Below are 12,380 nucleotides of genomic sequence, written 5' to 3'. Positions count from 1 at the left end.
AGTTCCCAATGATAAAATAGCAGAATGCTGATATTTCATTGTCAAACTATAGTCGAGCTAACCTTTAGATATTATGGTTTGTCCATTGTAACGAATAATTGACTGTTCAGATACTTTCGTGATTGTACATATATTTGAAAATTTATGTTCAGGTGCAGCGATAAGAAGGTGACCGCGAAGTCAATTCTAAAGATAATTAAGAGTAAATGCCCATAGTATCGATACATAGAAACATGCTTTAACGAATTGCAAGTACAAAGAGACAATTAAAAACAGGAGAATCAAAAACGAGCTATAATATAGACACTTGTGTATATATATATATATATATGTATGTATGTATGTATGTATGTATGTATGTATAATGTATATATGTGTAGTTGAACGACAGTTCAGAAAATAAAGGACCGTGCGTTCGGTTTGCGCCGACGCGGACAAAATAGAGGCAGAAAAGGTGAGCGAAAAAAGGGAGAAAAATGAGAAGATGAACGGAATAGAGAATCGGTGGAATACAGTGGAGAGGGTGGAAAAGCGAAAATATGGCTAACGTGTTCAAAGGAAAGGTGGAAGAGCGGGCGGAGGGTGAACGAGCAAAGGAAAATGGAGGGAGGGGAAAACACAGGGAGAGAAAAGTATGCGAAAACAGGGAATAGAGAGGAAAACAGAGAATTAGACGTTACGTGTGCAAGGATCAAAGTTAAAAAGATGAAAAAAGAAAATGGCAAAAAGGGAATGAAATAGAGAGAGTCGGGAGGAAAAAAGGAGAAAGGAAAGAGACGTTCACGAGTTAGGAACAGAGAACGAAGGAGAATAGGTATGGTATACGTGTACGAAGAGAGGCAAGGAAAGAGAACGAGAGAGAAATTGCGAGAGGAACGAAGAGGAAAGGGTACGCGCACGGGTGTGAGTATATGTATGTTTGTATGTGTGTGAAGAGAGAAGACGAGGGAGAGAGAAGCAAGGTACACGGATGGGTCTCTGGTTGCCATGGTGACCACCGTCGCCTAAAGCTATGCTTTTATTGATTCCAAGCCGCAAACAATGTACAGGAGTGGATGTTTCGCTCTGTTCTCTCTCTATCCGTCTGGATAGTGAGGTATTAACGTACCCCGAAATACCGATACCCATGGGCACGTGCCCCAGAAAAGCAGGGTCACACGAAGAGTCCTTCGATTAATTTGCAGAGAACAGCAACTGCGTGTATCTTTTCGTTCGGCTTGCACGTTTTAAGTCCTGTCTAAGCGCGTACGAATAATTACAACGTTCTTGTTACAAAAACGATACGAGAATATCGCTATGGAAGAACAATTCTTTAAAACGAGAACCGACAATCTGTCGTAGGACTGTTTGCTCGTGGTACACCGAAAAACCAAATCTTTTCTCTTTATCCGTAACCACCTATTCAAAATCGAATCAATAACAACGAGTGGATCAACTGATGCGAAAGTCAGATCGCGATTGAGTTTTCTACCCGATTACAACGAACAGGACCTCCTATCGTGATATCTAGATGAACGGTATACCGCCTAGGGAATGCGTTCCGTCTGTTTGACGAGCCTCTGTCTCCTCTACGACTTGCAAAACATTACGTAAAGCAGTATTTATTTGTCTATATTTTATTTTCTATTTTCGTTATCACATTTTGCGCAATTAGATTATTTAAGGTAACACGTTTAAGATAAATTTTAGTATAAAATGTGTACTAGTAGTTTATATTAATTTTACTTTTGTCATATAACGATAAAATTTAATTATTTAACGATCAAAACTAGTTTAATCAAGACTAAACCGATTTGATCGTCGTCGTCGAGGTATAATTTCGAAGTATATTTTCAAAACACGATGTGAACGTAATTCCAAATTTCTTCGATAGAATATCTTTAAGTATTTACGTCGCTTTTTTTTAGAATTCACGTGCTAGAAATATTCGGTAGAAACTTAGGGATTAAGTTTCCATGTTTCTTCATAACTTTCCAGATTACTTCCGCGAATGATTTGAAAGCCGCTTGGAACGTGCTTGCTAGTTTAAACGTAATACTATTTAAAGCTTAATTAAATGTCAGGACGAAGTTAATTAAAGATTTAAAAAGTCGTTCAGAAGGTATCTACTCCCATTGACTACATAAATATTAAGTTGTACTTCAACTTGTAATGAATTTCCATTTTTTGCTTTGTTACGCATCAACACTTTATTTAAATTCAAACTGCTCGTTATCTGAAATTTCCTCTAGAGAATAACATTTTGTTTGTAATAATTGCATCAGTTTAAAATATATAAAACGCTTTGAAAATGGATATACTATAATTTCCTTGTAATTCGTCCAGCTGACTTTAATTATAAAGCTACGATTAATGGGAAAGTACTTACCGTACTATTTTATTCAGGTCGTTTGAAAGTAATTTCGTGACAAATTTAACGTATCATTACTTTTCATTTCAGTTTTGCCCATTTTCGATCCATTAAGATTCGATTTGCAACATCATTTTTAATTTTATACATTACGTCATTAGTTAATTACATTTACGAAATAAAACGATAAAAAGCTATTAATTATCTAATTTAAAGAAGTCCTCTTTCTTTAAATATCAAATTTCGAGCGTCGTTTGAAATAGTCCCGATTTGACGTCTGATACTCACGAACCCCTGTTCTAATATTTATGAGAACGAGTACATGTACTTAAATCAAGCAAATTGAGTTAGAAAAGTCTCGCAACTCTTTTACCATCTAAAAATATATCTTTCCTTTGTTTCTACAAATTATCTATTTTATTATAGAACGTATTCGTCCCGTTACTCCTCTCGTCCATAGTCAAATACTCGTTTTAATCTATTTCATCTTTCAGTTCACCGAGAACACAAGGGAAGGCGGAAGGAGAGATAAAGAAAGAAAAAGGAGAAGAGTACGAGAGAAAGAGAGATTCTCCTCTTTCCGCCACAGAGGAAGAGAGAGAGGTAAGCTGTTCAGCCGTGTATTTTCGATAATTATTCGACAGTCGATTTGCGTGCGGATGCAGCGTTGGGTGATACGCGGAATAGAGGGTGGTTGCAGAGGGTGGCAGCGGCATGGGGTGCGGGCGGCGACGCGGGAGGGGGCAGAGGATTTCGAGAGTCGCGTTCAACCATCCGGAAGCTATGAATATATTATTTGACGGGCAGTTTCGGTAGTCTCCGATCGGATGAAGCATCGATCATGGCTGGCGCATCCCTTTGGGCCATTTTCATGCGTCAGAATGCGACACACCTCAATCGAGCGGCTGCCGCGAAATGAAAAAAAAAATACTGCTGTTAACTGGCGAAATACTTGTATGAAAAGCGCGTGACCTGGATTTCTGTTCGGTGGAAAAAAAAAAAAAAAACATGCGGAGTTGTAGGATTTGCTTGTGGCGGCCGAGCAAAGTTTCGACGCCCGGGTCAACAGGTAGGGCCAATGCACCCTGCTTTTCAACCAGGTTCCCGTAAATAATTGTCCAACGTATTATCATTATATTACGAACAATACACGAGACAAATTAAGCGATTTCGGTGAGACAGTAATCGAGCTGGTGGCAAAGTAATGTCAGTTTTTGGTCGTACCAAGAAAACCAGCTTCGAGTGGATCGTACATTACGGTTTACGAGAAAATCATTTTCTAAGGACGATGTTCTGTATTTATAAAACGCTTGATCTTCCTCTAAGCTTAAAATTCAATGTTAATCGAGACAGCTACGAGAATTTCTTCCTCGTCCTGTCAGTTCGGTAGAATGGTGTCATCAGACTCTGTCATCATTTTCGGTCGTTGTAAAATTATTTAAAGCGAAAGAATATAAACAGATTAATTTACTCTTTCCAATTAAAATCAGTTTCGCCGTGGAAGATGCCACGAAGAAGTTTCCCACGGAGTAGTGGGATAATCAGGAAGAACGATCGATTAAATAACAGCGTAAATTAATCTATTTTTTATATGTACAAATGCGACATTACTTTCTCGTCGATCCGATATTAAAATTCAAATACTGGAGAGGTTCTGCCGTGTTAATTTTGTTTGTAAACGTACGATTTATTTTCATATTGCAAGTTCACTCAGCGTTCCATTTTTCTCGTCATTAAATGCACGTAAGAGGTGGAAGGCGGGGAAAGAGCGCAATATATTCTATAAAGCCCCGTTCTCTTCCTTTTTCTCTTTTCGTTCTTCTTCGACTCGATTCACGGGCCACTTCTTCGTCCAGCTTGTTGCATCGAGCTAAGTGCAAAATTATTTTAAAAACATTTTCTTAACCACGTTATCCTGAAAGCTGACCCCATCCACCCCGCGTGCGTACGTAAAAAGAGGGATGCGTGTTGGGCGAAAGGAATTGGTAATGCCGCATCGCGGTTTTTCGACTCGCCGCGGTTTCCGCGCTCCTTTCGTATTTTTTATCCTCACGAACGCAGATCTCTGGTTGTTGTATACGAACGACAAACCACCGGGTCTCAAAATAATCTTTCGAAGGATAACCACCAATCTTCGGGAAAGTTCAGCCGAACGACGTTTATAATCATCTAGCGAAGGGATAAGTAGTAACCCTAGGGTAAAGCGTGTTAATCTTCTTGTGGCTTGGTATTGTAAAGTTTGAAGACGCAAAAATATTGAAAAATTCCGTCGATACGAGAATCGCAAGAATTATGAATTAAACAACGGAAAAGAACGTCGAAGTTTCCCATTATACGTTTAACAGTTTCTAATTAGCGAACTTTTACAGTATGATACGATTATAATATTATAGAAAGCTACCCCGGTGAACGTTCGAGCGAGAAAATTGATGCTCGGAAGTTACCAGTCTGCAACTTGTCCGACGAAGTAATATTTTTGAGAAAATTCGAGTTAACATATCGCGTTTCGTGTAATCCATCGATATTTTACGTTTCGTTTGCGTTTATTTCATTACGTTTCGAACGGTAGCGTATTATAAAAGAAGCAAGAAATGCTTTTTACGGTTTAGCGTCTGGAGGACGCGATAAATTTGTTTGACATTTTCCTTCCATATCTCTCGTCTTCTCTACGACTGCTTTTTCGAGAAAAAAGCTCTCGAACAAGTTCAACGTTTTCTACGTAACGCTGACTAGAAACTCTTGGCCGAAGCAACGAGAGGTTCAAAATAAAAGAAAAGAGCAACGTAAAAAGCATCGGAGTGGTAGGGGTTTCAGAGAGAGGATGGTTTAAAAGTACGTGGAATGGAAAAGGTGTGTAAAGGATGTACACGAGTACCGCTGGAAAATATAAAGCTGCGTAGACAAGAGCGTATCGAAATCAGTTTGTTGCTTAACGAAAAAAATTTCATTGTCCTACAAACAAACGATTAATACCTTGTTATTACCTACGTGCGATGTAAATGGTAATGGGAAAACCAAATTGTCGACATCGATCAAAGTTTAGAAGATAGAAGGTAAGCTGTGTTTTTTCAAGTTGATCGCACAGCATCGTGCAAGAAAAACGTTTAAAAAATTTAACGAGATAGAAAAAAGTTGGAAAAATGGTTTTCAAGATTACGGGAAAACAATACGGATAAATCAAATATCGTGTTTTTTAAATGGTCAAGAGTTTCTTTTACGCGTTTTAACGGATATGTTGTCAGAACGAAAGTGTTTTATGCGTGTACATACATCACTTAATATCAGTTTCATCCATAAGGTCGATCAAAATATCTTCATCGAATACTTAATTACTTTGATATCGCTATCTTGTAGATGGCTTGCTCTAACAGCCATGTATATTATATACAAGGAAGACTTATGATGGGGTTCCAATTTGCCGCGGGGCGCCGTCAGGCTGCGTTTAACAACTTTTTAATGGAGGCTTGGCGACCATCTCCCCGCCGCCAACGTTGAAACATTAATTCTAACGGGTGTCGTCTTAAAAATAACTTACATCATCCCGTATCTCTTTTGCCCAGGGAATTTTTAATATTTCAGATGCTAATATTTCTTATAGAAATTTCAGTCGTTACGCGTTGCTAATTCCCTTTCGTGCCTTTAAACGTTTCGTATATTTTTCCCTGTTACGCGTATTCTACGGTGTTGTTACCTAAATTTCCCATAGATACGTAAGCATTCGCACGATTTGTGCTTACGTTAAGCGAACTTACGGATACGAATCACCCGTTTCTCGAGAATCGAACATCGATTATATTATCTACGCACGCAACGAGATTGAAAGATTTACGGAAAAACGTAGCCGATCGCTTTGTCTCTGGAGAGGCTCGATTATCGAAAGCAAAATATTTCAAGTCGATTAAAGATTGTCTCCTGCGGTCTTGGAATTGACTCGATTTTATCGAAAGCCGAAAGAGCGATCCTCGCCTAGACACAACTATTTCATTTACAAGCCTAGGAATCATAGCTGGCCATGGTTCGCCGCTTCTAACGAACCAATCGATTTTTCACGCACGCACGCACGCACGCACGCACGCATGTACAATGTACATACGTACTCACGCAAGCAACCAGCCAGGCTGGCAGGCAAGCTGGTAGGCACAGACACGCGGAGGCACACATTCGGGCCGAGCCATTGCTCCAAGCTCTCGCAGAGTCAAACCCCGAACCCACCCCCGCATCCACGACAATTCTCCACCCCTGATAAGCGTCCACCATCTCTCCTGCCTCGTCCCTATCGAGCCACCCCTTTGCTATCCAGCAAATCCAGACCTGGCTACCGGAGTTTCGGAGCCCTGGCCCTCGATCCTCCACTTCCCTCCCTCCTTGGATCTTTAGCATATCGCCTGGTTTCCACGATGTAACTCGATGGAAGCGAACAAATTCTATTTTCAACGATATCCTCTCGGTATGTTGTGCACGAGTCGCGCGAGAAGAGAATTCAAATGCGGTTTTAATGATATGTGAATAAAATTATATATATTTTATATATATATAACACATATGTCTCTGTGTGTATATGTATGTATGTATGTATGTATATATTTAAATATATGCATAGAATGTGTTACGAATAATGCAGGTTATATAATAACATTTCAACAAATTGATTTACGTACTGCGTATTATATTTTATTGCATGCTTGTAAAATCGAATAACGAATATAATCAACGGGAAAGTTAAAGCATTCCCGTGCTGTCCTTTAAAGGTCTAATTGAAAGTTGCTTGTGAAACGGTTTTTGGAAGTCGTTATTAAGGGAATTATAAAACAATCGTAGGCGTTACTCGATACAGGATAATATTTGCAAACTAAGGACGAGAGTTACAAGAGTCGTAGTTTGAAATTGTACTAAGTAAATTAGGAAATAAATAAGCAAATTGTGTATATCCGTGACACTACAATTCTGCAAATTTAATTACGCGATTAATCGTATAAAAAGAATTCAACGAGGAACGTGTTTTCAGAATCTGTATGTTTTTAGTCATAAAATGATATTAGAGAAAAAAAGAAGAGGCAAGAAACGGTATACTCTAAGAATTTTTAAACTCGTCATCTTGGTAGCTCTGATGATGGTTCTCTGCTATTAATCGGATTCGAAGTAAACGAGGATAATAATAAACGAGGCGCGTATGTGAATTTAACGCGCGCTATTTATGCGATCTACGAACTTCTTTATAGTTTCCTATACGTTGTAACGGCGAATGTTTCATTTATCAAAGAATAATCAATTTATATTCTTTTCAAACGATATCAAGCTTTAATGTGTTTCACAAATATCAAGAGATTCGAAATAAACGCGAAAACTCTTTAACAAAAAAAGAAGAAAGGAAAGGACGATTATTCTAACGCTATTAAAAACTTTCTTTTAACTCACGTTTCTAGTTAAAAGGTTAAGGAGAGTTTCATAGCATATTCAAGTATTACCAAGATACTTTTTTATCTTAAATCGAGCGACGAAACGGCCGAGAAACAACCGTAGCGGAAAAATTATTTCGTCGAATGGGAAAATTTCCACTAGCTCTGCAGTGGGATCGCGAAAGCAGTTGATCTCTTATAGGAGCCTCCTATGAATATTTTATGCGCGTTATACGAAGCATTCTGAATTAACACTGTAGTAGAGCACAGCCATTATCGTTGGATTCATAAAATTTTCGACCGAGGATGCACGTAGACGGTGCAACTATTTAAATAGTCATTTATACGTTACATTAGAAATACAAATAAACGTCGATATTCGATGTGACCATACTTAATCCATTATCATACGCTTAAGATGAATATTTATGTTGCGCACTAACTTTCTACTGAATATATGTTTGCGATAAAGATGTTGCAATTTCTATATACATTTTGCGGCTGCTTCCAAATCTGACCAATATAATCACGACAGCCGTGTCTTATTACAGAGATAGCGAAATTTAAAAATGTTTTATATAACACATACAATATGGACGTAAAAAGTTTTCCATGGTAAGTGTTCAAATACTTTCGCGAGCCAGTGTACATATATAGATTCAGCCCTGAGCGAACTCTCTTTCCTTCGGTTTCTCTCTCTCTCTCTCTTTTTCTCTCTTTCCCGTATCGTTCTGCACCCCTCGTTCTCCTGGTCCAACCTTTCTAGTCACCCTCTACCCACCCTTCGCCGCGTTCTCCACCTAACCTAGCGCAGCATCCGCGTTCTGGAGCTGCTCTCGCAGCTCTCGTAATCGCATTTGACGTCGCTACGTTTTTGTTTCAGAGCTGTACGTGACGCTTCCGCCCATGAGGGCTCTTGGCAAAACACGCGAGCGAGGAAAAAAGAAAATGGGGAAGAGAGAAAGGGGAACCGAAGGCGGAGAATGACGATGGCGAAGAGGGTTGGAGGGAAGAAAACTAGAAGCGGGAACGGTGTTGAGGATCGAGAGATCGAATCGGTGTTTCCTTGGGAGATCGGCTTCCACGGGATGTGACCTCTCTCCGACTCGTTCGAGAATTCTTTCCGACGCTCCTCCAAGATTTTTTTCCCATATTCTTTCCTTTTTCTTCTCGGAATACGCTTCGACCTCCGTTTTTCCGTTAGATCGCGCATCGCCTCGTCGAGTTCTTCCTTCTTGCCTCGTGTTTTTCAGTAAAATGACTTTAGAGTAAAACGTAGAACAGAACTAAACGGGAATAAGAATCGAATGTTATTTGCTTTTGCTGCATGGGCCAGAAAGTTCAACCTTCGTTTATTTCAGATAAAGTACGAAAACAGACCCTGGCAAACTATGGCGAGTCTATTTTTCTCGATTTCCTGATTTCTATGTTATTTCATGTAAGCTGGAACGAAGAGAAGGTCGATTATCAGACGCGACGCGGACCGACTCTACCACGGATAATCGAAAATTCGGATAATATGGAAAGGTCTGATTAAGGTTTATAAATCGTATGGTAAAATCGTAAGGAAGATTTTAATAATGCAATATCGTACGTGCATGTAGGTTTAATTCGTTATTTAATCGGTCGAAAGTTTGATTAACTGCTTTCACAATACTCTTCGTATTAGAATTTCGAAAAAATTAAGTTACGGTGAAGTTTAAAGCACCTCGGATAATACGAAACTTCGGTTGAACGGGACTCGAAAAACCGAGACTCCGCCGTATTTTAATATGAAATAGTTACCCGATATTGCTATTGTCAGATATCCTTTTTATCCGTTAAAATGGAAGCCAACAAAAAGAAGACGAGAAAAATACAAAATCGTGCAGAAATTTATTATTTTTTACTTACTTTTCTATAACAAAACGCAATTTGCATTTCGCTTGTATCTGTTCTACTCTTCGTTTTAATGTATTACATTGTTTGCTGCAAACTTGACAATCTAATGCTATATGTAACTAATGCGCAATTTGGAATTACCGTGCTCCTCTTTGTGCAGAACGTACTTTGATTGGACAATATTTTGTGTTGATCAATGGGAACCAAAATATCGATAATACACTGATTATACCTTTCGCAATGGTACGTGCGGCACTTTAACACTTAAGGGAACGTTTAAATTGAACAAAAGTGCCTATTATTATCGAAAAGTCAGAGAGATATGGAGAGAAAGAGAGAGAGAGAGAGAGAGTTAAGCGGCACGTGCTTGCTAATTTGTTCCCCGCACGTGTCACCGATAAAACCGCGTCAAAATATTGCTGGCAATTTGAATAGGCCAATTACGAAGATAGAGCCGAAAATACGCCCATCTTTTTAAAAAGAGAAAGATTATTTGCACGGACATCGCTTTAGTTTTAATTCACAGCATTACGAAGCTGCGTTATAAATAAAAAAGGTCTGTGTACTATGTGAAAAATGCTTAATGTAATCGTCTATTAACCAGTTACTTATTCGCATGAATTATTGGAATTTATTACTTTTAGGTACAAGAGATAAGAAAGAGGAGGAAAGGAAGTAAGAATGAAAAAAGAAGTTCGGTGAACAAGCAAAGAAAGGTATTTAGAAGCTTATAGATATCGATGTGAATTCTTTTAACGTTCCGAAAGACGTTTCTTGTAAATTCACGATATTCGGCAATGCTGATGTCTTTAGTACTTAGATTACGGATCGCTTCAAGTGCAGATGAGTCGCTCAATCGAACGAAGCAAAAAGCGAAAGTTTATACACGATGTTTGAGCGCCTTTGACGAACATTCGTCTAAACGGAGACGACACGTACGATCCCAGAAGAGGTACTGCGTGTAGATCAAAGCCAGTGAATTTTCGATGCACCGACCGAGGGTGCAGGGGCATTCTGAAAAGGGGGTGCACACCATATCGACAGGGCGTGGTCGAAATCTGTCACACTAGCCGCGAACAAACCTGATGCCTTGTCAGCAATAGTATAGAATTTCTTCCGATTACTACGCTTTTCTCCCAGTGTAAATTCGAAATTTCTCGAACGATCGTCGAACACGGTGTAACGAAAGGTAATCACGCGTTAACGTACAATAATAATCCACGAAAATTGACGAGAAGGATAAAATTGTTTTATTTCTATTTCATTTCTAGCGATTAATTTTAGAAGAGATTATGCTATCGTAGCTGTGGTAGTTTGTTCGTTTCAACTTATTAGCCCAGAAAGTGGACTTGGTTACGTAAATTACGATATATTACATCATCTTACACGTTATCCTTATCCCGTATTGTCGCCGAACCTGCCTTACATGATTATCTCTATGATTATGGCTTCTATTCTAGAACCGTCGAGATTATTCCATTGTTTAATCAAATACGTTACAAATGTTAGTATTTAAATATCAAGCAGCTCTCATCCAGCGATGAACATATTTTCGATGCAATAAACGACATAGACTTTTAAAACGAACGTATTTACGAACTCGTGTTTATGCGTCATATGAGAAAATGAGTGGGTGGTTCTCCCATATGGGCAACGGATGATTATCGGTTGAATCGAGGCACAATTTTTATCAACGATCGATGATACATTATAACGTCAAAAGAACGTCGTATTCTTGAACTGTGACATTTTCTACTCTCTTTTTTAATCCCAGTTCTTCTTTCATTTAAGGTACGACAGGATTCCAATTTTGGAATGTTACGCGTTTCTCTTTAACACGGGCACTCATACTAATTAATGATTAATAAATCATAGCATTGCGTTAAACTAACTCGTAAAATATGAACATGCACTAAAATCGTATAAATATGTGGACATTTCAGTTTGGATTATTAGTGTTTCTTTTTTTTTTTTTTTTGGTCAAAAACAAGCAAGTGGTCATGTATTTTTAAGCACAACAGGATGATCTACGTAGAAATAGTTGGCATACTATTTATGAAATTGTACTCGAATTCCAGGTGGACTTGTATGTAACTTCAAACCACTGTTTGTACATAGTCGCCGTTTCACCGATTTAATTTGCAAGGGGTAGACCGCTTAGATTAGATCAGATCTTACGGATTGGAAAGCCGACTTTACGGTCTACATGGACCATATGCAGTTTGTGCTTCATAAGGGTGATCCGACTACCCTACTTAATCGATAAGATGCGAAAGCAGCGATAAACTCGCTTGTCTTTCCATGATACTGTTCTGCAAGGGAATTATCATTTTCTATCAAATATTATAGGAAATAAGAAACAAGTGGTGCTATGTGAGTCGTAAAAAAATATCTATCACCGTTTAATCGATTATAATATCCAAATAACAGGATTAGAAAAGAGAATATTCTTTAAATAGAATTGATCGACGCGGGTAAATCACACTCTTGTGTGAAAATATACGTTTTTCGTGCTATATGCGTGGTTATTTCACTCGTTCGACAGAAACGAAAAACGTGAAATATCGTTAACATAAAAGAAGACAGCGGTTATCGAAGGAAACTTTGTTCGACTCATGGGAACGTTAACGGAGATCATAAGCGTGGCAAGCAGGACTGAATGAATAATTATCGATAGAATAAGCGAAACCTCAATGGGGACAATTCTGGTCTCGAATTGGCCGACTTTTCACTCTGTTCACCCGTAAGTTTTT

The sequence above is a fragment of the Bombus pascuorum genome, chromosome 10 (genome assembly GCF_905332965.1).
Source record: "Bombus pascuorum chromosome 10, iyBomPasc1.1, whole genome shotgun sequence".
In the NCBI taxonomy this organism is placed as follows: Eukaryota; Metazoa; Arthropoda; class Insecta; order Hymenoptera; family Apidae; genus Bombus; species Bombus pascuorum.
The sequence above is the reverse complement of the archived record's forward strand: the minus strand, read 5'-3'. Positions refer to the sequence as shown.